At 39.0% G+C, this 22,266-nt stretch overlaps 1 protein-coding gene and 1 non-coding gene across 4 annotated transcripts in view; one reads left to right on the top strand and one right to left on the bottom strand.

The window, feature by feature from the left end:
* TPK1 (thiamin pyrophosphokinase 1) overlaps positions 1 to 22,266 on the top strand; it is a 352,973-nt gene that overhangs the window by 46,534 nt on the left and 284,173 nt on the right. The gene's annotated exons all lie outside the window — the stretch shown is intronic.
* On the bottom strand, positions 22,140 to 22,246 carry LOC133073130 (U6 spliceosomal RNA). The gene has a single exon (XR_009696840.1). It is a non-coding gene; the product is annotated as a U6 spliceosomal RNA (small nuclear RNA).

The raw sequence follows: 22,266 nt of genomic DNA, 5'->3' as shown, positions 1-22,266 counted from the left end.
CCTGCTGCTCTCTTAGCTGGATCGGTCACCTCTGGCACTTGTGGGCCAGGGAAGCACAAGCATTCTGCATGTAATTCCTGCTCTCGGTTCAGATGCAGAAGTGATGGCGACAGTGGAGGGAAGAGCCCCCGCAAGGTCACCTGCTCTTAGCCTTGGAAGGAAACAGACGTGCTCACTCTTAAGGCTGACTATGCAAAGACCCTTGAAAAGATTGTCTAAAACAAAGGCTGTCAACGCTTCACTCACAAGGTGGACAGAGGTGCCAGCCCCTCCTGGAGGACTGTCTCCAGCACCGAGGGCATGGACCCCTGTCACCTTCTACTGTGCTCCTGGTTTGGAGCTGTTCTCTGCATTCTGTTTTATTGTCAGTGCGATCGCATCTATTTTATGTCTTTGCAAATTGGCCCAAGTTTTCATTCACTGATGTGACTCTGCTTTAGTTGTTTATGTATCAGGGTGTTACTTCAAAGTGATCCTGAGAAAGGCCAGTTTCCTGGGGTTGTCTGACTGATAACACATTCAAATTTCCCTCCATGCTGGCTTTTAGGAGCCCAGTCTTCTGGTTTCTTTTTCACTCACTGTGCCTTCTAGATCTTTGCTAACTCGTTTTAACATCTCTTCATGTACTTTTACACTCTTCTACACTCTGCTATTCAGAAGAGGTTTTACGTTTATTTGTATGAAAATAGGATTGCACGTCTGTTGTATGGCACTCAGCTTCTTAGGCCCTGTGGCTGCAGAAACAAAACAGGTAAGACACCCTCTGTCTGTGGGTCATCTTACTCCACTGCTAAATGTGTGCTTAGCGTTGCGTATTATATCCTCCTCACCACAGCTTCCTAAGAGCAGCATTATCCTTCCTCCTTCAGGGGAGCTCTTGACATCCCCTCTTGGCTGGTCTACCTTACCTTTGGCTCTGATGCCTCGACATCCCCTGTCCCCCAAAAAATACACACACACACACACTTGCCAGCATCTGGCTCATCTGATCGTTCATGAAGGGGAAGAGTAGTGAATATATGTTTTTATTTTTTAAATTTTTTTGAATATATGTTTTTAAAGAGTACATTACCTCACTTCCTTAATCTGTTTGTACATTTATATATATGGCATTTTTTTAAGGAACGTCATTCACAATATTCCTTAGAAATCAGTGACTCAGTAACTTTCTCTGGAGGCCACAGCCAAGTAGAAATTGTGAAGGTAAGTTATAGCTAGGTACGTTCTCTTAGTGTAAAATATTTTATCTCTCCCCCCGCCCATTAAAAAATAACATTTTTAGTGAGATCTTTATTTGTATTTTATTTAAGCCAAAACATGACTGTCTTCTGGAAATCTTAGAGAAGCAGTTTTGCATTGTGCTGGTGATTCTGGGACAGGTCACATTTATTGCAGGTGACAAACCCACTTGGATATCAAATTATGCTGGTAAACTGAATGATGGTACATGCATGCCCTTGAGATAAATATGACATTTTTTAATTGTTTCAGTGCTTGCTTTTTATTTTTTGTTATATGAATACTTCCACTGAAAAGACAGTAAAAAATACATTTTTTATATTCAAAAAGCATTCTAAGAAATTAATTATTCATCCCAAAGAAGGGAACTGGTTGGTAGGAGATTGGAGAGAATAGAATGACTTATGTTTCACTCTATATCCTATCATCTCTCTTAATATTGATTCCCAGTACATGAACTACCTACTCAAAAAATAAAATTGGGAAAAGTTCTTAGGAGTTTGATGAGTTTGGAACAATTCTGGTTTATTTCCAAGAGCCTTTGCAACTCTTAAGATTTGTTGTTGATTATGCATGTCCAAAGGAAAGGAAAACACACACACTAACTCAGAAAATACTGTTATTATAGAGTGCAATTTGTCCTAAAATTCAGTATAATAGTGCTAAGATATTGACTACATTTCAAACCTTACGTTGTTCTTGGAAGATCTTGAGTATATATTTACAGGATATGTTTAAATATAATGTTTTTTAAAATTTATTCTTCCAGATTTTTGCAGCCTTGGCCCCACAAAAGGCATAGCAAACAGAACATGTTTATTTAACAAACAAAAGAAAATGATTTTTTTTTTATACCAACTAGTGAAAAGAAACTGGCCCTAAATTCTTGAGTTTACAGATATTTTTTTGGATTCACTTTGTATTAATAAATCTGTCTTCAGAGAACAAAATTAATTTCCCTTGGTTGTAGTATCTTTACCAAAAATAATAATGAGCACTGTAGGTGTTCAATATCAAATGCCAACTAGTAATGAACTTTGGACAAAGAGGTGGATGGAATATAAGAGCAAATCAAGTGTCTCACAGTTGGCTGACTGTGAACAAATTCTGAACAGAATATCTCAAATAATTGAGTATATGTTTGCTTTCACAAAAGGAATTGGGAACCTGTTAATCAGATTCTCAGAAAACAACAACAACAACTTCATTTTTGCTTAAGGGTTAAATTTATTTTAAACAGTATCTTTTTATTATTTGTTTATTTATATTTATTTTTTAAGTACTACCTTCACCAAAGAGAAAAAAGCTTGAGTTGTATTTTCTCAAATTTATTATATTTATTTTTAATGTATTTCTTTACACCCATTTTCTTTCCTATTTCCTGCTTCTTTGTCATTTTGCCTTTTTGGAGGTTTCCTGAATGTATCTTTTGTATCTATAAATGGCTTTTTCAAAGACTGTGTTGTTTATTGATTGTATTGAATTTGTTTACTTTTAATGTGTCTGTCTACTCTCTCCCTTTACTACTTTTTTCCTTTCTCCCTGCCTTCTTTTGTTATCCTCATAATATCCTCAAATCTCTGAGGGTATCTATTAAAGAAGCTCTCATTTTCATTACTGCATATCATCTTGAGGTGGTTGTTTTATAATTTATTGTTTTTTCTTCTTTAATATTCTTCTCCTTTGAACTTTTTAAAAAGATACATTTAGTAATGAGAGGACATCCTGGATTGATTCAGGCTGGTGTAGTTTTCCTTTATGCTTATGTGGCTTGTTTGTCCATACAGATTCTCCCTTGAAGGAAGTCTTCTCAATTGCAGGCCTAATGATTGGAGTTGGATACATTGTAGAGAGGAAATGTGAATTTTCATTGCTAGCAGTGGAGTGTTTGAGAAGGTCCTTATTAAACTTGAGCCCTGAATGGGGTTCAAGGGCATGAGATTTTCCCTTCACTTCTTATAGTTTTAAATTTGAATCAATTTTATAATTAATTTTATTCAGATATAATTTTTAACTCAAGACAGTTTGTGGTAATTATATGTTGAACAATGGATGGACATCATTTAACTCTTTAGATAAATAACTGATTTTAGTGAAAAATTTTAGGGTAGATTTGGCCTTAAGGCCACACAGGCCAGTCTTAATTTCGCTCTTACGTTTTTATTTCTCTCATACAATCTTATGTTAATCATCTGCCTTCTGCTAGACTCTGGAATGTCTGAGCACAGGTACAGTATTCTATCTTCAGTACCTTTATGTCAAGCTCATGAAAATGCCAAGCACTATAAAAGATGTTGAGAAAATTGAGACTCAGAAATTGAGACAGCTTACAGATATCCTAAATGAGCTTCCCTCATAGCTCAGTTGGTAAAGAATTTGCCTGCAATGCAGGAGACCTGGGTTAGATTCCTGGGTTGGGGAAGATCCCCTGAAGAAGGAAATGGCAACCCACTCCAGTATTCTTGCCTGGAGAATCGCATGGACAGAGGAGCCTGGCAGGCTACAGTCCTGGGGTCACAAGAGTCAGACACGACTTGGCGACTAAAGAGAGAAAGAGAGAGAGATCCCTGAAGAGCATTTACTATTATTATTTTTATTTTTAAAGGTTTTGTCAGTAACTTAGGAAGGGCATTATTATTGATTGAGTACTGCAGGTAAAGTTGTCTCCAGATTTTATGGAGCCTGTGTTCATTAATTACAGCAGAATTGGAACCCAAGTCCAGTATTTTATCTGTGTCTACTTCACCTTGCTATACAAAGGGGTACTGATGAAAAAGTCTAAGATAGTTGTAACAGGTGAATCTATTAAGTTTTGTGGTTAGACTCAGTTTGTTTGAGATTTTCCCATTTAGTAGTCAAAGAGAAATAGGTTTGTGGTTACTTGCTTTATGGGTCCTAATATACATGTTTATCAGTTCTGGTGCTTTCTCCCTGGTCTGCCCTGTGATACTGAGATACAGTATATTTAACCTGGGAATGAGCCCACTTTTTCTTTCTGTTCAATTATTAGTGTCCTTTTTTTTTTTTTGCCATTAAGCCTAATCATTGTGTGTCTCAACTCTCTGTCACAGAATGTCACCCCAACTTTTTGGGACTCATTCGAGCTTCTGTTATACGTAGCTTTGTCAAGATAGCTGTTCCTCAACTTTTCAGTCATAATTACCGTGTTAAAATTTCTGACCTGGAACTTTTGTGTTTTCTTGTGCTTGATTCTTTGTCTACTAATCTTTTTGGTTCTTCTATAAAAATTGTACAGAAAAAGAAGGAAGTCCTTGGATGTCTAACCGTGCCACTATAATAGGTGTTTGATTTTCACTTTCTCCCTGTTACCTAGTAGGTGTCAAAGAAAAATACTAAACTGTTAAATAAAAAAATCATTCAGTAACACTTGTTAAAATGCAGTATGGAAGACTTTAGGGAGAGGTCACAGTAATAGGTTTAGGACCACTTCAGTGGGAGAGAAATTAAACTCAATGGAGAAGTGGGAATTTATAGCCGAGGAGCCAGGTTAGGAGTCTGTGGATGGAAAATTACTAAGAAGAAATATAAGGGGGCAAAGGGGGATTCTGGTTAAACCAACCTGACAGGATTCTTGCTGAAGGCAGGCCAGGGTGACCATTTATCACCAGGGGGATGGTGGAGGACGAGGAGCCCCATCAGATACTGAGCAGGGTGTGGGGGTGGGGTTGGTTAAATGGACTTAGCAGGATTCATGATAAAACTGGACAATGCAGAGATGGCCATGGAAGCCCAAAAGTTAGATGTACTTGAAAAAGAGTTCAGGATAATCTGAGTAGAATTCAGTCCATAAGAGAATCTTTGTCATAGGTGGCGCACCATTTGCATCAGAAGACTTTTCATTTTCTTGCTTGGTTACCTTCAAATTCTTGTAGGTCTGTTTTGGTTTAAAGCAACACACACACAATTATTGAAAGTGTGTGGGAGGTCTGGCTGCTTGACACACACAGGTTTCCAAAAGAATGTTCAGGTTCCAGCTGCTTGCCTCCCAAAAGCCAGTAAACAAGCCAGGTTGGTGCATAGGAAAGTTTCCTTTATTTCAGATATCAGCTTCTAGTGGGGAAGGTGGTAGACAACTGTTCAAAGGCCAACACTGCTCCCCCCATCCCCAGCCCAGGTAACCCATGGGGCAAGAGCTTGTATAGACAGATGGAAGGGGCAGAAACATGTACATGCAGAAACAACACAATTATCTCTAATGGTCATCTTCCAATTGGTCATCAGTGGTCTGACCAGCATCCTCTTGGTTGTTTTAGGTACAGTTAATCTTCAGTTCCAGGGTCCATTTATTCCTATTTCTCTGAGGCCAGTTCTTGGAATTGGGGCAGCTTATGTCCTGGTCATCAAGTAGTTAATGTCTCTACCTGGGGTTTTAGTATCTATAAGGCAGCTTCTGAATATGGCTCAAAATATTATCTAGAGCCCTTGAGAAGGAACTCAAGGTCTTTGAGTATCTAAATGACTGCCTTATTATTATTTAGTCTCCTTTGACTGTTTTCCTTTGTTTCCACATTTCTCACTTCTCTGGTTAAACTTACTCTTTGACTAAAGTTTTCCACAGACCAAAAGTAGGCAGAGGACATGGTGAGGGGCAAGGACCATGCTCTGTTTCAGAAATGCATGTAGTAGTTTTTTTGTATTTGAAGAAAATCAGGTTTTATCTTGAGCTTTGTATTAGCTGTTGTGTTCTGTTCATTGCTTATTTTAGATACAATGTGCATTGAGAATAATTGGGTATGTAGTGGTATAGAGTAGTATGTAAATTAATATGGAAACCCACAGTAACCATAGTAACTGCTGTTATCTACAGTGAGTGTATGCTCAGTGGTCTGTGCAAGTAAAACTATTTTTGTTTTCTTGGAAACCTTTCAACATTTGTTGGGCCCCTGTGCACCAGGTCATATCTATGTATGAAGTAATTTGTATCTCCCTTGCATTCTTTGCATTTTCTTTCTTTAAAAAAAAAATGAAATATGTAGTCTCTTGTGAAATATAAACATACCCAGGGTTTAGGAACGACCCATTTTTCCGGTTTATCTGGCCCTTTATTTTTTAAAAAATGGTTTAAAGCACCCTTTTGTTGAGAAATTTTGGATACTATTTTAGATTAACTTTTTGAAAAAAGTCATCCTCATACACAGAATTTTGAAGCAAATCAGTAGTTATTCTATGTATTTTTAGTTGATACTTACTGAGCTGGTACTTTGCCCTCCATTCTGTATAAGGCTGTTTGAAACAAGCTTAAAATCCTCTGTTTTTGAGAAGCATTCAGTCTTCTGGTGGTTTCTCTCTTTTTCTATGGGTTCTCAGACACTTAACTTTTTTGTCTCATTATGTTGCCTTCCTAAAATTGGGGTAACACTTGCACTCACAACCAGCCAGGTGGTTATTCATGACCTAGTTGTGTCATTCTTTGGGTCATCATAGTAAACTCTGGCTTAGATTTGATGAAATACTACTGAAAAAAAAATCAAAATAGTATATTCATTTTATATAATTTGGGAAGCAATTTTAGAAGGTTGATAGAAGGAAAAGTACTAGTATAAAGAAGAAGCTTTACTTTGGCAAACAGGAGAACTTAAGACTGACACAACAGGATGCTAAAATGCCCTTTATCCTTGAGGTTCCTTTAATTTTCTCATCTCTTTTCTGCTGCTTTGAAGGTTCATTGGGCAGCCCGTGATTCTGCTGGAAGCTCAATGGCTGTTGATGAGTTACTGAGAATCTCCCACTTAACCTTTTCTGAGTTTTTTCTAAATCAAACTCCAGGTCTCAAACTTCTTGAGATTTGCATGAAGTGTAATATAGTACACTGTAGGAAACATACATAGATATGGAAGGAGGTTAAGCACAGAGGCCTGGGTGTGAGAGTCTGGCTTTGTTCTGCCATTAGGTCAGTCACTTGCTTCTCAAGCCTTAGTTTTCCCTTGAGCAGAATAGAAAAAGTAATACAGGATTTCTTGCCATAATATGCAGCTGTCTGGAAGGAAGAGATTTTCCTCTGTGCTTCTAGGTTCTGACTGACCTAAGAATTCAGTTAGCAGACAGATTAACAAAAGTTTAAAGTTTAATAGAAAAGAAAAGCACACAGAAATTTAAGAACATGTGGACATGGCAGAGATCCAGGAAAACTCACTGACATAGTTGAAGCTCTCATCTTAAACACCGTCCTCAACTAAAAACAAAAGATGTTGAGGGTGGAGAATAGGTTATGAGAGGTTACCAGGTTAAGCACAGTAAACACGGGAGAAGTTGTTAGTGTAGATTTAGGTCATTGCCTTCGCCATCTCCATCTGTTGGAGTTTTTCCTCTTCCTGGTACCTCCAGGAAGACACTGTTACATATGGAAAGTGAAAGTTGCTCAGTTGTGTCTGACTCTTTGCAATATGGACTATACAGTCTGTGGAATTCTCCAGGCCAGAATACTGGAGTGGGTAGCCTTTCCCTTCTCCAGGGGATCTTCCCTACCCAGGTATTGAACCCAGGTCTCCCGCATTGCAGGCATATTCTTTACCGGCTGAGCCACAAGGGAAGCCCTTACAAATGGAGGTTTTCCTTATAAATGTCAATGTTTCTTCAGAAGGGTTAAGTCCTACTTGGTTTTTGGAGTTCTTCCCCTGTCTGCTGTTTCTTAGAAAATAAACAACTTAAAATAATTCATAGGTTGGGGTGGAAAATTCGGTTCTCCTACATAGGGGTTAAATGAAATAGTGGATATACAGTACTTCAGTTTCTTGTGTTTTTTATGCTTGTGTTTAATGAGCACTTATGGAGCATCTCTGTGCCTGGTACCACCAGTGTGTACGACAAAGCTGCAGGTCCTCCATGAGCATCTTTCCTAGTGGGGGAGAATCTTAAGTGCTTGACACACGTAATAAGCAGCTAGTAGATGTTACCTTGTTGTCTAAGAAGTTGTTATAACTCAGCTTATGTAACAGTAGAACTTGCTGCATAATAAAATCATGGCACCTTGTTATTCTCTTTGGGCTGTCAATACTTGGGGGAAAGGAGAGTTCTAATTATCTCCTCAGACATCCTTATAATGACTCCTGCTTCATCAGGGCTGGAAGGAGGAAGTGCCAAGAGTTTCAGATGACAGCTTGCTGCGTTGGCACTTACTATTCAGATGCTAATGGGATAAATTCTTTGGCTTTTATACTTGGGAGCAGATTTCATCTGTCTTCTTTAGATTTCATTCATAATCTTATTCACAAGTTCCTTTTAGCTTGTTAGAGAGGCCTGTAATTTTAGAAACCCTACCTGCTGAATTATAATGGTGAGGACCATTATGAGTTGATTAACAAAAAATAATGTTAAAAAAAATTCCATTTTAACTTCAGCATGTCAAGTCTAAAGAAGACATTCACAACCTTACAGCTATCTGGAACACCTTGACTTTGCTCTTAAGCAATAAGGCCAATAATAGCCATATTAGACTGAAGATAAAAAAAAAAAAACAACAAGCAATTATTTGGGTCTTTGGAATCTCTAGCTGAAATGATCAGAGAAGGGAAGATGGTGATCATTATTACTTAAAATGGCCTAAAATATATTTTACTTTGGGGCTGCCACTTCTCTCTCTAGGTTTTTCTACCGCTGTTAACCTCTGTTAAAAGATAACTGAGGCACATTAAAATTTTCAAGAATTCCTTTGAGCAGACATCTCTTGGGATTAGGCAGCCTCTGATTGGTTGTTAGGAGCAGTCAGTTGCCAGGTGCTGGGGGAAGACCTTTAATAGGGTAGATACAGAAGCAACACAAGGAAATGATCAATTGGTATTGCTTGTGTGGTTGCCTTATTTTCAAAAGCCCATTTGGATGTTTTGATTGGTTATTCTTATGTTTAATTTCCTCATTTGAGGGTACACTTATAGTTGACTCTGGCTTAGATTTGCATTTGCTTACGCAGGCTGTGAAGGCCTTAGAGCCACCCCAGTCTCATGACCTCCTTGTTTAACATGTCTTTTCCCCATTCACAATGTAGGCAACCAAAAAAGGTTGTTTAACTCCCTTTGAGTGCTAAGTCACTTCAGTTGTTTCCGACTCTGTGGACTGTAGCCTGCCAGGCTCCTCCATCCATGGCATTTTCTAGGTAAGAAAACTGGAGTGCATTGCCATTTCCTTGACCCCCTATGGCATTTGGTATTTTCTCTGCCTGAAATGCCTGATACCCTGGGCATTCATACTCACCTTCTGACAGCTGGGGTGCATCTTCTGTGACAGCCCTGTTCCCCTGGGGGATGTGTGTTTCCCCTCCTATGAGATCTCATTGTACTTAGCACATTGGGTTTGGTTGGTTTAATCTGTTGTTCTTTGAACTATTTTGGGACTTATTTTCCATCATTGGCCACAAAACATGAATCACCATCTTAATATCTTCAGCTCTTTCATGGCATCCCTGGGAAATAATGGCTTTTAAATATAAACATTCATTTCTGTTAGAAAAGCAGAGAACAGGATGATCATTCTCTATTAATACTCTAGTGTCTCTTATCCTGGCGTCTTACTTCCATAAGCTTTAATTGATTTATTTATAAACTAGATGCAACTCACAAATTTTCGTGACCTTGGTATAAACTAATAGGAAGGGTAGCTTAAATACTGGTTTTAATTGCAGCCATTAATTGTAAGATGCACCATTTTTTAGATAGGCCATTAAAAGCGGGAAAAAGAAAAACTGACACAGTGCTAAGATACCACTGATTCTAAAATACATCCTGAATGCATCCTAAATTGCAGTTTAGAAATGCTAAAATGTGCGAAAATGTTCACTTTTAAGTCAGTGAAATGTGGTCATGCTATACCTTCTAAAAAGATTTAAGAAATCATCAAGGAACACAACGAAAATTTGGTTTCCGTTTAGTTTCCTTTCCTACATTCCCATTTTGGTAGATGTGTGTATCTACCAAAGTCTTTAATGAAGGAAGGTGTCAAGTACCCAATGCCTGGAAGTTGGAGGACTGATTTTTCAGAGGATCTGGGCACCCATCAGATTACCTAACTGCTTTCATAATATTAGACATAACCTACAAATAAACACAGTAAGAGAGTTGTAAGTGGAGTTGATTAGTCATGCATATTCATAAAAATTTTGAATAAATTGTTATCGTGCTTGAAAAGTTTGAATTACAAGACATATTTATGAGAAACAGTATACATTGCCCTGCCAAAGGATTTGTAGCTAAAATTAACACTGATGCCTGTTGAGAAATGAGTTGTTTTGCTTCAGTCTCATGTAATTGCTTGGTACAAAGGTCAGTTGTGAGGGCATGAAGGTTAGTTTCATTTCACTTGATTCAGCTAATGTGTTAGGATTCGTCATATGCTGGGTGGAGATAAGGAAACCTTGGTGATGGTTTGGTTGTTCTCCAGGTTTCTGCCAGCCTTTTACATGCTGCACTTGGACAGCTGCTGATTGTTCTGTATTAACATTGGGGCCACAGAGGACTGCGGACGTGGGACCAGCTCTCCTGCTTTGAGCCAATGTGTAGTGGAACAGTGGACTCAAGGATGAGGGGGTCTAGTCTAGTCTTTCCTCAACCTCGCACAACAATGAACTATTTAAACCTTAACTATCTCATTGGGCCTTGAGTTCTTTTGATGTTGACTTTTTGCTGGTGAGGTTAGAAATAATAATACTCACCCTTTCCTTCAGTCTTACTTTCTAGTGCCATCGAAATCGACTTCAGTTTGTAGCTGGTTTAGAACTGGACCATATGCCTCATTACATGAAGGGCACCCATAGTCAGCCTGCCCTCATTTGTTCTTTACATTAAAAAAAATCGTTCTAAGATTGTGTTTCTGTTCATACAGGGTATGGTGACATTAGAAGCAAGTTTTTAAGACACCAAAAGCCTTATAGATTAGTTGGGAAGAAATAGACACAGACATAGGAAACAATCGTTACCAAAGGAGAAAGCGGTGGGGAGGGAGTTCATTAAGAGTTTGGGATTAATATATACACACTATTATGTATAAAGTAGATAACCAACAAGGACCTGCTGTATAACATAGGGAACTGTGTTCTGTAACTTTGTTATAACCCATAATGGAAAAGAATCTCAAAAAGAATACATTATAGACATGGCCAAAAAGTTTGTTCAGGTTTCCCCATAAGAGCTTACCAAACACCTGAATGAACTTGTTCGCCAACTCCATTTGTATAACTGAATCGGTTTGCTTTGCACCTGAAACTAACACAACATTGTAAGCCAACTGTACCTCAATAAATTTTTTAAAAAGTAAATAAAAAAATTAATTGGAAAGAAATATTTAGGACACTGTAAAATTATGATGGTTAAGTTTGTGTACAAATGTGTATGGCTAATTTTAATGTAACTATTTTAGTGATAAAAGAAACAGCACAATGAGTGGTTTTTAAAGTTTATGTTAGGAACAGTTATTTCATGACTTCTCTGTGCCAGGGCCTAGGTGAAATTTTGAAGAGAAACAGATGAGTAAATTATTTTTTCTATATACATGCTTAAAGTGTATCAGCTATTGTTGAATGAGAAGCAGGTAACTATGATTAGCAAAAGGAATTAAATATTATGGTTTTTAGGTGAGAATGATTAATGGGCTAAAAGGGAGAAATGTTGGAAAAAGAAAACATTTTAAGTTGTGAATGATAAAAAGGTCCTTGCTGGGGGCAGAAAGCCGTTTGTTGAGAATTTACTTATTAATACTTTGTGTCAGGCACCATTTTTGGCTGTGTGTGATAGCTCATTGAATCTTTCATTATTATAGTCCACACTTGGTGGACTCAGATGTTAAATCAATTACTTAAGTTTTGCAAGTCGCACGGTCAATAAGTGACAATACTGGGACTTGAACTAGGTCTGTGTGATCCCAAAGCCCATGTTCTTAATCATTGTACTATTCTAGATGGCAAAAAGGGTGGAGGGAAAACCATGTACAAAGACATGAAAACTAACAGTGCCTGTTGGGTTTACAAAAGAGGAACTTGTCTAGACTTGCTTTCTGGACTAGAGCCTCAGTGTAGCTGAGATGGTACCTTTAAAGCCAAGTCTCTGATACAGGCCCCTGCCCAACCAGGAGTTGCTCTTAAGCCATTGATTTATTAGCTGCATGTTAAATGAGCATCTACTGTGTACCAGGCATTTTTCCATGGTGCTGGAGGTTCAGAAATGAACATGACTTTGGCTTTAAAGCTCAAGTATGGTCATGATACCATTATTTTCAGCTATGATGTCTTGTTTTGTGCATTTGCCTAGAAAATTCCTTATGCCATCTTCAGATAAATTTCTTCTATTTGTATTTTATAATTTTATAACTATATTTAAATACTTAAGTCTGTGTGTAAATATGTAAACAATCTCTAAACATACATACTATATATACACATGCTGTATACATGTAGTTTCATAACTCTCTTCTAGAATTAATTTCAGTATGTGATCTGAGCCAGGGAATTAATAGCATCTTTCTCTTCAATTTTCCTTTAAGTAGGGGGCCCCTTCATTTTCCCTATTAAATTTTGCTGCTTTGATATTTCAGGTGGTTCATAATTTCAGTGCTCTAGCTCTTGACTTAAAAATGCATTATGCATGCGGATAAAATTCTTTGTAAAGTTCTATAAACAAATATTAATTTGTGAATAAATGAACAGAAATGCAGATTGCTTTAAGTAATTTGTGATTGGTACTGCTTCCTCCTTCTTCCCAACCATCCCACTTTTTTCAGCTTCTTCTTTTCTGATAGAAACATCATTTTGAGGTCTAGGCCCACATTTCTCAGTTTTCTAATCTTATATAATCTGCTACCTTGGCTCACAAATTTTCCCTTTTACCTCCTTTTAAAAAAGCTTTTAAATATTATGCAGACTTGATTTAAGCATTTATATGATATAAACGGAAATGCAGACAAAGTTAATAATTTCTTTCTCCCCTTTTTATTCTCATTTCCCTAAGGTAATTGGTTTTAACGTGTTAACACCTTTTTCTTGTTCATTTTTGGTAACTACTGATGAAGAGAAATGTTCTGTGTGAGAGAACTAGGAAAATACTAATAGAGTTGGGAATTGAGACATGAGTAAATTTTTAAGTTTAACACTGATTTATAAAAATCTTACCCTAAGCTTTGAAGAGCAAATATTTTTTGAGTCCTCTACCACATATTTCAGTGGAGGAAAAACCCCCCATTTTACTGTTTGAAGTACAGTAAATCGGGTCTCCCTTTGCTGTCCTGAGAATCCTATTGTAAGTCACTTTTCCTAGCTTTGTAAAAGACTTTTAAATCTACTTAGTCTAATTAGCATAAGTTATTTGAGAATTTTGCTCAGAAAGAAAGCTAGATAGTGTTTCACAAATTATCTGCTTTTAATTTTTACTCTGAAACCTCAGTAATCAGCTATTTTAGTGCTTCTTTTGTCCCACTGTGGTGTTTAAAGATTGTTGGCCATTGTCTTATTTGGGGTGGGGGGCATTGTTTTTTTCTTGAGCTCAAAAATCACCTTGGATAGTGATTGCAAGTAAAAGACACTTGCTCCCTGGAAGGAAAGCTATGACAAACCTAGATAGTGTATTAAGAAGCAGAGACATCACTTTGCTGACAAAGGTCTGTATAGGCAAAAGCTCTGGTTTTTTCAGTAGTCATGTATGGATGTGAGAGTTGGACCGTAAAGAAGGCTGAGCACCAAAGAATTGATACTTTTGAACTGTGGTGCTGGAGAAAACTCTTGAGAACTCCTTGGACAGCAAGGAGATAAAAACCAGTCAATCCTAAAGGAAATCAATCAGCCCTGAATATTCACTGGAAGAACTGATGCTGAAGCTCCAATACTTGCGCCACCAGATGCAAACTGCTGACTCATTGAAAAAGACACTGATGCTGGGAAAGATTGAAAGCAAAATGAGAAGGCGGTAGAGGATAAGATGGTTCAAGAGCGTCACTGATTCAGCGAACATGTATTTGAGCAAACTCTGGGAGATAGTGATGGACAGGGAAGCCTAGCCTGCTGCAGTCCATGGGGTCACAAAGAGTTGGACACGACTTAGCGAATGAACAACAATAAATTGCCTGGGAAGGGTTCTTTTCTTTTGATCAGTTAAACTCATTTATTTTGCTTTTTTCTTTTTTAACAAGCACAAGGTGCAAAATGCATAAGATATAAAAAGAGAGAAATCGCAATATTCCCTCCTGGTTTTGTGCTCCCACCAGCAGTTTACTTCTTTGATACTCTTGGCATTTACAGAAGTGCATGTTTATTTTCTTAAAAAGTTTTACACACATGGTTGTGTAATATATCCATTTATTTGCTCTTCCTGCTTATTTTTATCTTGGAGGTTTTCTTCACAGTAGATAATATGGAGCTGTTCCACTCTGTGGGACATAGCAAAGCTCACTGCTAATATATTGTTTTCATTGTTTCTCTATTAAGAAGAAACAGCTCTTGGATATTCTTGCTTATAGGCTATTTTGTGTAGGTGTCATTTCTATGAAAAAGGAAAAAACAATAGAGAAACCCGACCTTTTCTGTTCACTTCACCTGGACCTGCCCCGACTGATGCCAGTAAGATGTTGTGTCAGAGAGCTTACCTGTTGACCTAGTGTACATCGTTTGATGGTGGTCTCACGGCAGTAGGCAGTCCTCTTGAATGCCCTGAAAGGCCACAATGCCCGTGGAATAAAAATGCACACCTATTCTGAGATTTCCTCCTTGTGGATTTGACTCTGAATATAGTGGTCTTTCTGTGTGTAATCAGAATCAGAGACTGGTACACAGTTCATCTGAGTTTAAATCTGTGCATTTTCATCTTTCAAAAGAGCAAACATAAAGAGCTCTGTGCAGAAGTACTCTGATTCCTTGGTTGTGTGCTGTGTAATCAGTGTCAGTTTGAGAAGGTAGTTGAAGGTGTTTGGTAAACTCTGAAACTCCAAATAAGTCAGTTGTTTTCTCCTTACAAATTGTAGGTCTCATCTCAGAACATAATTCAGTGGCTTGCGTATGTCCAATTTAGCTTGATTTGGACTTATTTTGATTATTAATATCGGTATGACTCGAGTCAGTCCTTTTTAAGGAATTTTAGAAGAAAGAGAAGCAGTTTCCATATTATCACTATTTATTCATAGTTTTGTTATTAGTGAAGCCTTCCAAGCTTTGTGCACCTGCGCCCCGAATGGCTGTCACCAACTACACAAAGTCAAGCAGGGAGGCTAGAGAAAGTGTTAAAAGGGAGTGTTTACTGGCAGGGTGGACTCTTTTGAGCCTGTTTGATCCTCTTTCTGTTGCTGGCCCGTGAAAGGGAGTCTGTGCTTCTGAAGGTGGATGGAAACATTGAGGTGGCAGGAGTAGCCTTAGGATAATACACGTGCTGTTTTAGAAGCACGTGCCAAACTTACATGGACTCTGCTTTCAGAAAACATTTTGAACTGACTTTTCAAGTGTGAGCTCTGTTGTGGGCCCAGCTGTCAACACATCAGAAGCAGTGTGATGGACTAAAATTTTCAGGACTTGATGGTGAATCCTTAGGGTTATGGCATTACATCTCCAGCTTGCTGGGCAATGATCGATTTTCTTGATGGGCGGGGAATGTGGTTTACTGTGGCCTGGGTCAGCGGGGCAAGCAGTAGTGGATGGAGCAACTTGAAGGGTCAGTGTGCCAAGGGGAAGAACACAGCCTCCTTCCTGTGGGTGACAGTGAGGATGTGTTTATTGGGAGCAAGACTATGGCTCCTGCATGGGCAGGCAGATTTTTGTTACCACTGAGCCACCAGGGAAGCCCAGTATTGATGATACTTTTGAGTATAGGGACACAGAATCTGGAAAATAGGCTGGAAGAGGGTGTCTTCAAAGCTCCTAGTGTATATGCCTTTCTCCTAGTGTGAGGGCGCCAATATCAGAAAAGTATCTCCTTTGAATCTGCTTTTAAATCACAGGTAAATTACTAGTGAATGCTGATATACTGAAAAGAGGATGCACTCTGGGTAGTCTAGGTCCTAGTATTTCTCACAGGCAAGGTATCCGCAACTTTAAATCTATCTAATCTATTCACCAAATACCAGCCAGATGGAAAGACAAGGCATAATTTACACGAAATAATACTTTTTGACATCCTTGCCATACATAAAATGTATTCCAAATGTTCCATAGAATGGAAAATGGAAAAAGTCTCCCAAACAGTATGCTCAGTGAAAAGGATACAATATATACAATAGATTATGAATATCCATGAACTGCTACTAGGAAAATCCCAACAAATAACCAAACTGCCATTTTTCAATGTCCCGTTAACTGAGAATGAATAGAATATTAAAGAATTTCTGGCTAACTGCATATTAGAAATGCACTTAGAGACTTCCTTGATTGTCCAGTGGTTAGTTTTATAGTAAGATTACCAAACCTGGACGTACTCATGCCTGCTACAGGGAGCTAATGCTCTTGGGGGAAATGGATTTAACACATTTAGGATCTATTTACATTTAGAATCTGAAAGCTCAAATGACAGTAACTGGATATGTTCTCAGGTCTACAGGACTCAGTGGGATATTATTAAAACGATCTCTTTCTTCCCTAAATAGGTGCTAAATGTAAATACTCATTTAACTATAAAAGACTTAATCTGTTCTCGTAGGAAATATCTCAGAGCTCTTCAATTTTGCGGTTGTACTTCTGCAGACCACCTCGTTTCTGTGTGTGTGTGTGTGTGTGTGTATGTGTGTGTGTGTGATGATGGTCAAAATACCAATTTGCTGTTTCAGCACAAGATGATTGGTTTTGTTGCTGTCTTTTCTAGTGTCCTTACTGGAATATTATGTATACTATGCATTTAAGAGTAGTATTAGGGCTTCGCTGGTGGCTCAGAGGTTAAAGCGTCTGCCTCCATTGCAGGAAACCCAGGTTCGAACCCTGGGTTGGATCCCTGGGTCAGGAAGATCCTCTGGAGAAGGAATATGGCAACCTACTCCAGTACTCTTGCCTGGAGAATCCCATGGACAGAGGAGCTCGGTAGGCTACAGTCCACGGGGTTGCAAAGAGTCAGACACGACTGAGCGACTTCACTTTCTTTCTATTGTGGGTCCCAGGACTTAGAAAGAGTCATTGTATTTTATAAGGGTGTTATTTCGTTCTGTGAGGAATTGTACTGTGTATGGAGACACTGCTGCTGCTGCTGCTGCTAAGTCGCTTCAGTCGTGTCTGACTCTGCGCGACCCCATAGACGGCAGCCCACCAGGCTCCGCTGTCCCTGGGATTCTCCAGGCAAGAACACTGGAGTGGGTTGCCATTCCCTTCTCCAATGCAGGAAAGTGACAAGTGAACGTGAAGTCGCTCAGTCATGTCCAACTCTTAGCGGACTCCTTCATACCTGGGATTTTCCAGGCAAGAGTACTGGAGTAGGGTGCCATTGCCTTCTCCGATGGAGACACTGGTTCCGGGCAAATTAGGGGAATCACTTGATTGTTAGAGTAGCTGACGTCAGCTTATTGGGCCTGAAGTCGGAGTTGGATGAGCTACTCAGAAAATACATGTAGAGTGCTTTCTATGCAAACGAGGAGTAAGCAACAAAGAAATTGAAAGGTGTGGCCTGTCAGATAGGAAAAGCGCCAATATAGGGTGTATCCTGAGAAGCCCCTGGTGGCTCAGTCGGTGAAGAATACTCCTGCAATGCAGGAAACTCCAGTTTGATCCCTGGGTCGAGAAGATACCCTGGCTAAGGGAATGGCTACTCACTGCAGTATTCTTGCCTGGAGAATTCCCTGGACAGAGAATCCTGGCGGGCTACAGTCGATGGGGTCGCAAAGAGTCAGACACGACTGGGTAAATAAACCACCACCACCTGAAAAAGTGAAGGGAAGAATATGTTTCAGGAATGATATGAGAAGTGGTCTGTTCTGTTATGCTACTGAGACATGTTGGGCAGTATGAGGTTTGGGATTTAGCTGTTGAATTTTTACACCAGAAGATCATCAATGACCCTGGCAGTAGTTCTTTTCAGGAGATGCTGGGATCAAAATTTCACCGAAGCAGGTTTTGCTCAAGAATGAAGCAGAGAAACAGGGTGGAAGCTGAAGGTATAGGGAAGAAGGACAGTGTAACTTATCATCCAAACCAGGACACTGCCCATGGAAGAGGGCACAGTTTATTATTATGCGTATGTATCTAAATTGTACTGAGTGGTCACTCTTAGTCTGGGCGGGCAAGAGAGATTTCTCAGGAAGCATCTCTTTGTCTCTATGTTTTCTGTCTCTGAAGCAATTTCTTTCTTTCTGTGACTTACCAATTCTTAATCTGTTGGTAATGTGATTATTTTAATAGACTTTGGTATGTAATATTTGTTCAGAGCTTTTTAATAGTTCTGCTTTGTCTACATGCAATTTATTTCCTCAAAGAATGAATTGACAGTTTGGATTTCCCTATGCACACTTAAAAGAAAAAAAGCTTGCTCTTATATATAGAAGTTTGTGCAATATAAAAAGTGAAATTTGGTGCCCTAGAGTTTTCATTGTTTAATTGAAATACTTTTAGGGATGAGAGATTCCTAATAATGGTCTTTGGTCCTCTGACAAAATAACTATTATGTATAATGACTGGTGTGTGTTTTGGCTAATATAGATTTTATCTGAGTTCCAGTATTTTTAAAAAACAGATCTTAAATCCTGGATAGCTTGGAAATGCATTGCAGTAAATCATTTTTCTATTGTAAATTATATTTTATTTCAATGTATTTTCATTTAGAGTAGTGGTGTTCAATCCTTTTTTGATCTCATGCCATGTTAGCTAAAGAAAAAAGCAACCAATTTATGTTTATTTGTAAAATAATTGCAAGTGCTTATCATTGTGATATATATACACATTTTTTTCAGAAAACAGCCATTAAAAAGTGAGATAAAGATGAAATGGGCAGTGTTTTAAAATAATGTTGCTGTTATGATGGCTTTCTTCTGTCATTAGCTTGAGGCACTGGACCAGTGGTTCTCAATTATGATTGCCTACAGGGGCTTCCCTGTGGCTCAGATGGTAAAGAATCTGCCTGCAGTTCAGGAGAGACCTATGTTCAGTCCCTGGGTCTGGAAGATTCTCTGGAGACAGGAATGGAAATCCTCTCCAGTATTCTTGCCTGGAGTTTCCCACAGATAGAAGAGCCTGGTAGGCTACAATCTGGGGTCGCAAAGAGTCAGACACGACTGAGCGACTAACACTACAGAACAATAGTAGACTCTCATAACGTTTTTTAAAAAAATCATGATACCCATGCCCTCCTGCAGGTACATTGAATCAGAAGCTCTAGGAGAGGTGATTGGCTTGTTGTTGTTGTTTGATCTTTGATTCTGATATACAGGGAAGTTGAGGTCACTGTTTTATATACTTAAGGGTCAATACTTCACTTCCTCTCTCCTCTTTCCTTCCTCTCTCTGTTCTCTCCTTTCTCTCTTTACTTCCCTCCTTTTCCCTTCCTTCCACTAAGCTCTGGCCAGGACTAATTAGATTGTATTTGAGGTTTGTTAGATCTAATTCTATGACACCGCACTCTAGTACTCTTGCTTGGAGAATCTCATGGACAGAGGAGCCTGGTAGGCTACAGTCCATGGGGTCTCAAAGAGTCGGACATGACTGAGCGACTTCACTTTCACTTTTCACTTTCGTGCATTGGAGAAGGAAATGGCAACCCACTCCAGTGTTCTTGCCTGGAGAATCCCAGGGCCGGGGAGCCTGGTGGGCTGCTGTCTATGGGGTCGCACAGAGTCGGACACAACTGAAGCGACTTAGCAGCAGCAGCAGCAGCAGCAGCAGATCTACTTCTAGAAGTTACCACTTTGGCCAGTTCCTTGTATGATGCTTTGGTAGACTTTGTATTATCTTCAATATTGAAGAATATTTAAAAACTACTCAGTTCAGTTGCTCAGTTGTGTCCACCTCTTTGCGACCCCATGGATTGCAGCATGCCAGGATTCCCTGTCCATTATCACCTCCGAGAGCTTATTCAAATTCATGTCCATCGAGCCGGTGATGCCATACGACCATCTCATCCTCTGTCATCCTTTTTCCTGCCTTCAATCTCCCAGTGTGAGGATCTTTTCAAATGAGTCAGTTCTTTGCATCAGGTGGCAAAAGTATTGGAGTTTGAGCTTCATCATGAGTCCTTCCAATGAATATTCAGGACTGATTTCCTTTAGGATGGACTGGTTGGATCTCTTTGCAATCCAAGGGACTCTCAAGAGTCTTCTCCAACACCACAGTTGAAAAGCATCAATTTTTCAACACTCAGCTTTCTTTATAGTCCAACTCTCACATCCATACATGACTACTGGAAAAGCCATAGCTTTGCCTAGATGGACCTTTGTTGGCAAAGAAATGTCTCTGCTTTTTAATATGCTGTCTAGGTTGGTCATAACATTTCTTCCAAGGAGCAAGCATCTTTTAATTTCATGGCTGCAGTCACCATCTACAGTGATTTTTGGAGCCCCCCAAAATTAAGTCTGTCACTGTTTCCACTGTTACCCATTTATTTGCCATGAAGTGATGGGACCGGATGCCATGATATTATTTTTCTAAATGTTGAGTTTTAAGCCAACTTTTTCACTCTCCTCTTTCACTTTCATCTTTAGTTCTTCTTTGCTTTCTGCCATAAGGGTGGTGTCATCTGCATATCTGAGATTATTGATATTTCTCCTGGCAATCTTGATTCCAGTTTGTGCTTCCTCCAGCCCAGTGTTTCTCATGATGTACTCTGCATAGAAGTTAAATAAGCAGGGTGCCAATATGCAGCCTTGATGTACTCCTTTTCCTGTTTGGAACCAGTCTGTTGTTCCATGTCCGGTTCTAACTTGCTTCTTGACCTGCATACACACATTTCTCAGGAGGCAGGTCAGGTGGTCTGGTATTCCCATCTCTTTCAGAATTTTCCACAGTTTGTTGTGAACCATACGTCAAAGGCTTTGGTATAGTTAATAAAGCAGAAATAGATGTTTTTCTGTAACTCTTGCAAGGCAAACCATTCAATATCACAGTAATCCAAGTCTGTGTCCCAACCAATAATGCTGAAGAAGCTGAAGTTGAATGGTTCTATGAAGACCTACAAGACCTTCTAGAACTAGCACCCAAAAAAGATATCCTTTTCACTATAGGGGACTGGAATGCAAAAGTGGGAAGTCAAGAGATACCTAGAGTAACAGACAAAAATGGCCTTGGAGTACAAAACGAAGCAGGTCAAAGGCTAACAGAGTTTTGCCAAGAGAATGCACTGGCTTAGCAAACACCTTCTTCCAGCAACACAAGAGAAGACTCTACACATGGACATCACTAGATTGTCAATACCGAAATCAGACTGATTATATTCTTTGAAGCCAAAGGTGGAGAAGCTCTATACAGTCAGCAAAAATAAGACTGGGAGCTGACTGTGGCTCAGATCATGAACTCCTTATTGCCAAATTCAGACTTAAATTGAAGAAAGTGGGGAAAACCACTAGACCATCCAGGTATGACTTAAATCAAATCCCTTATGATTATACAGTGGAAGGGACAAATAGATTCAAGGGATTAGATCTGATAGAGTGCCTGATGAACTATGGACAGAAGTTTGTGACATTGTACTGGAAGCAGTGATCAAGACCATTCCCAAGAAAAAGAAATGCAAAAAGGCAAAATGGTGGTCCGAGGAGGCCTTGCAAATAGCTGAGAAAAGAAAAGACACAAAAGGCAAAGGAGAAAAGGAAAGATAGACCCATTTGAATGCACAGTTCCAAAGACTAGCAGGGAGAGATAAGAAAGCCTTCCTCAGCGATCAGTGCAAAGAAATAGAGGAAAACAATAGAATGGGAAGGACTACAGATCTCTTCAAGAAAATTTGAGATACGAAGGGAACATTTTGGAAGAAAAGTTACGACCAACCTAGACAGCATATTTTTTTTTTTCTTCTTTTTTTAAAAATATGGAACGCTTCACGAATTTGCGTGTCATCCTTGCACAGGGGCCATGCTAATCTTCTCTGTATCGTTCCAATTTTAGTATATGTGCTGCTGAAGCGAGCACTAGACAGCATATTAAAACGC

The sequence above is a fragment of the Dama dama genome, chromosome 18 (assembly GCF_033118175.1).
Source record: "Dama dama isolate Ldn47 chromosome 18, ASM3311817v1, whole genome shotgun sequence".
NCBI classification, from domain to species: domain Eukaryota; kingdom Metazoa; phylum Chordata; class Mammalia; order Artiodactyla; family Cervidae; genus Dama; species Dama dama.
The sequence above is the reverse complement of the archived record's forward strand: the minus strand, read 5'-3'. Positions and strand labels throughout refer to the sequence as shown.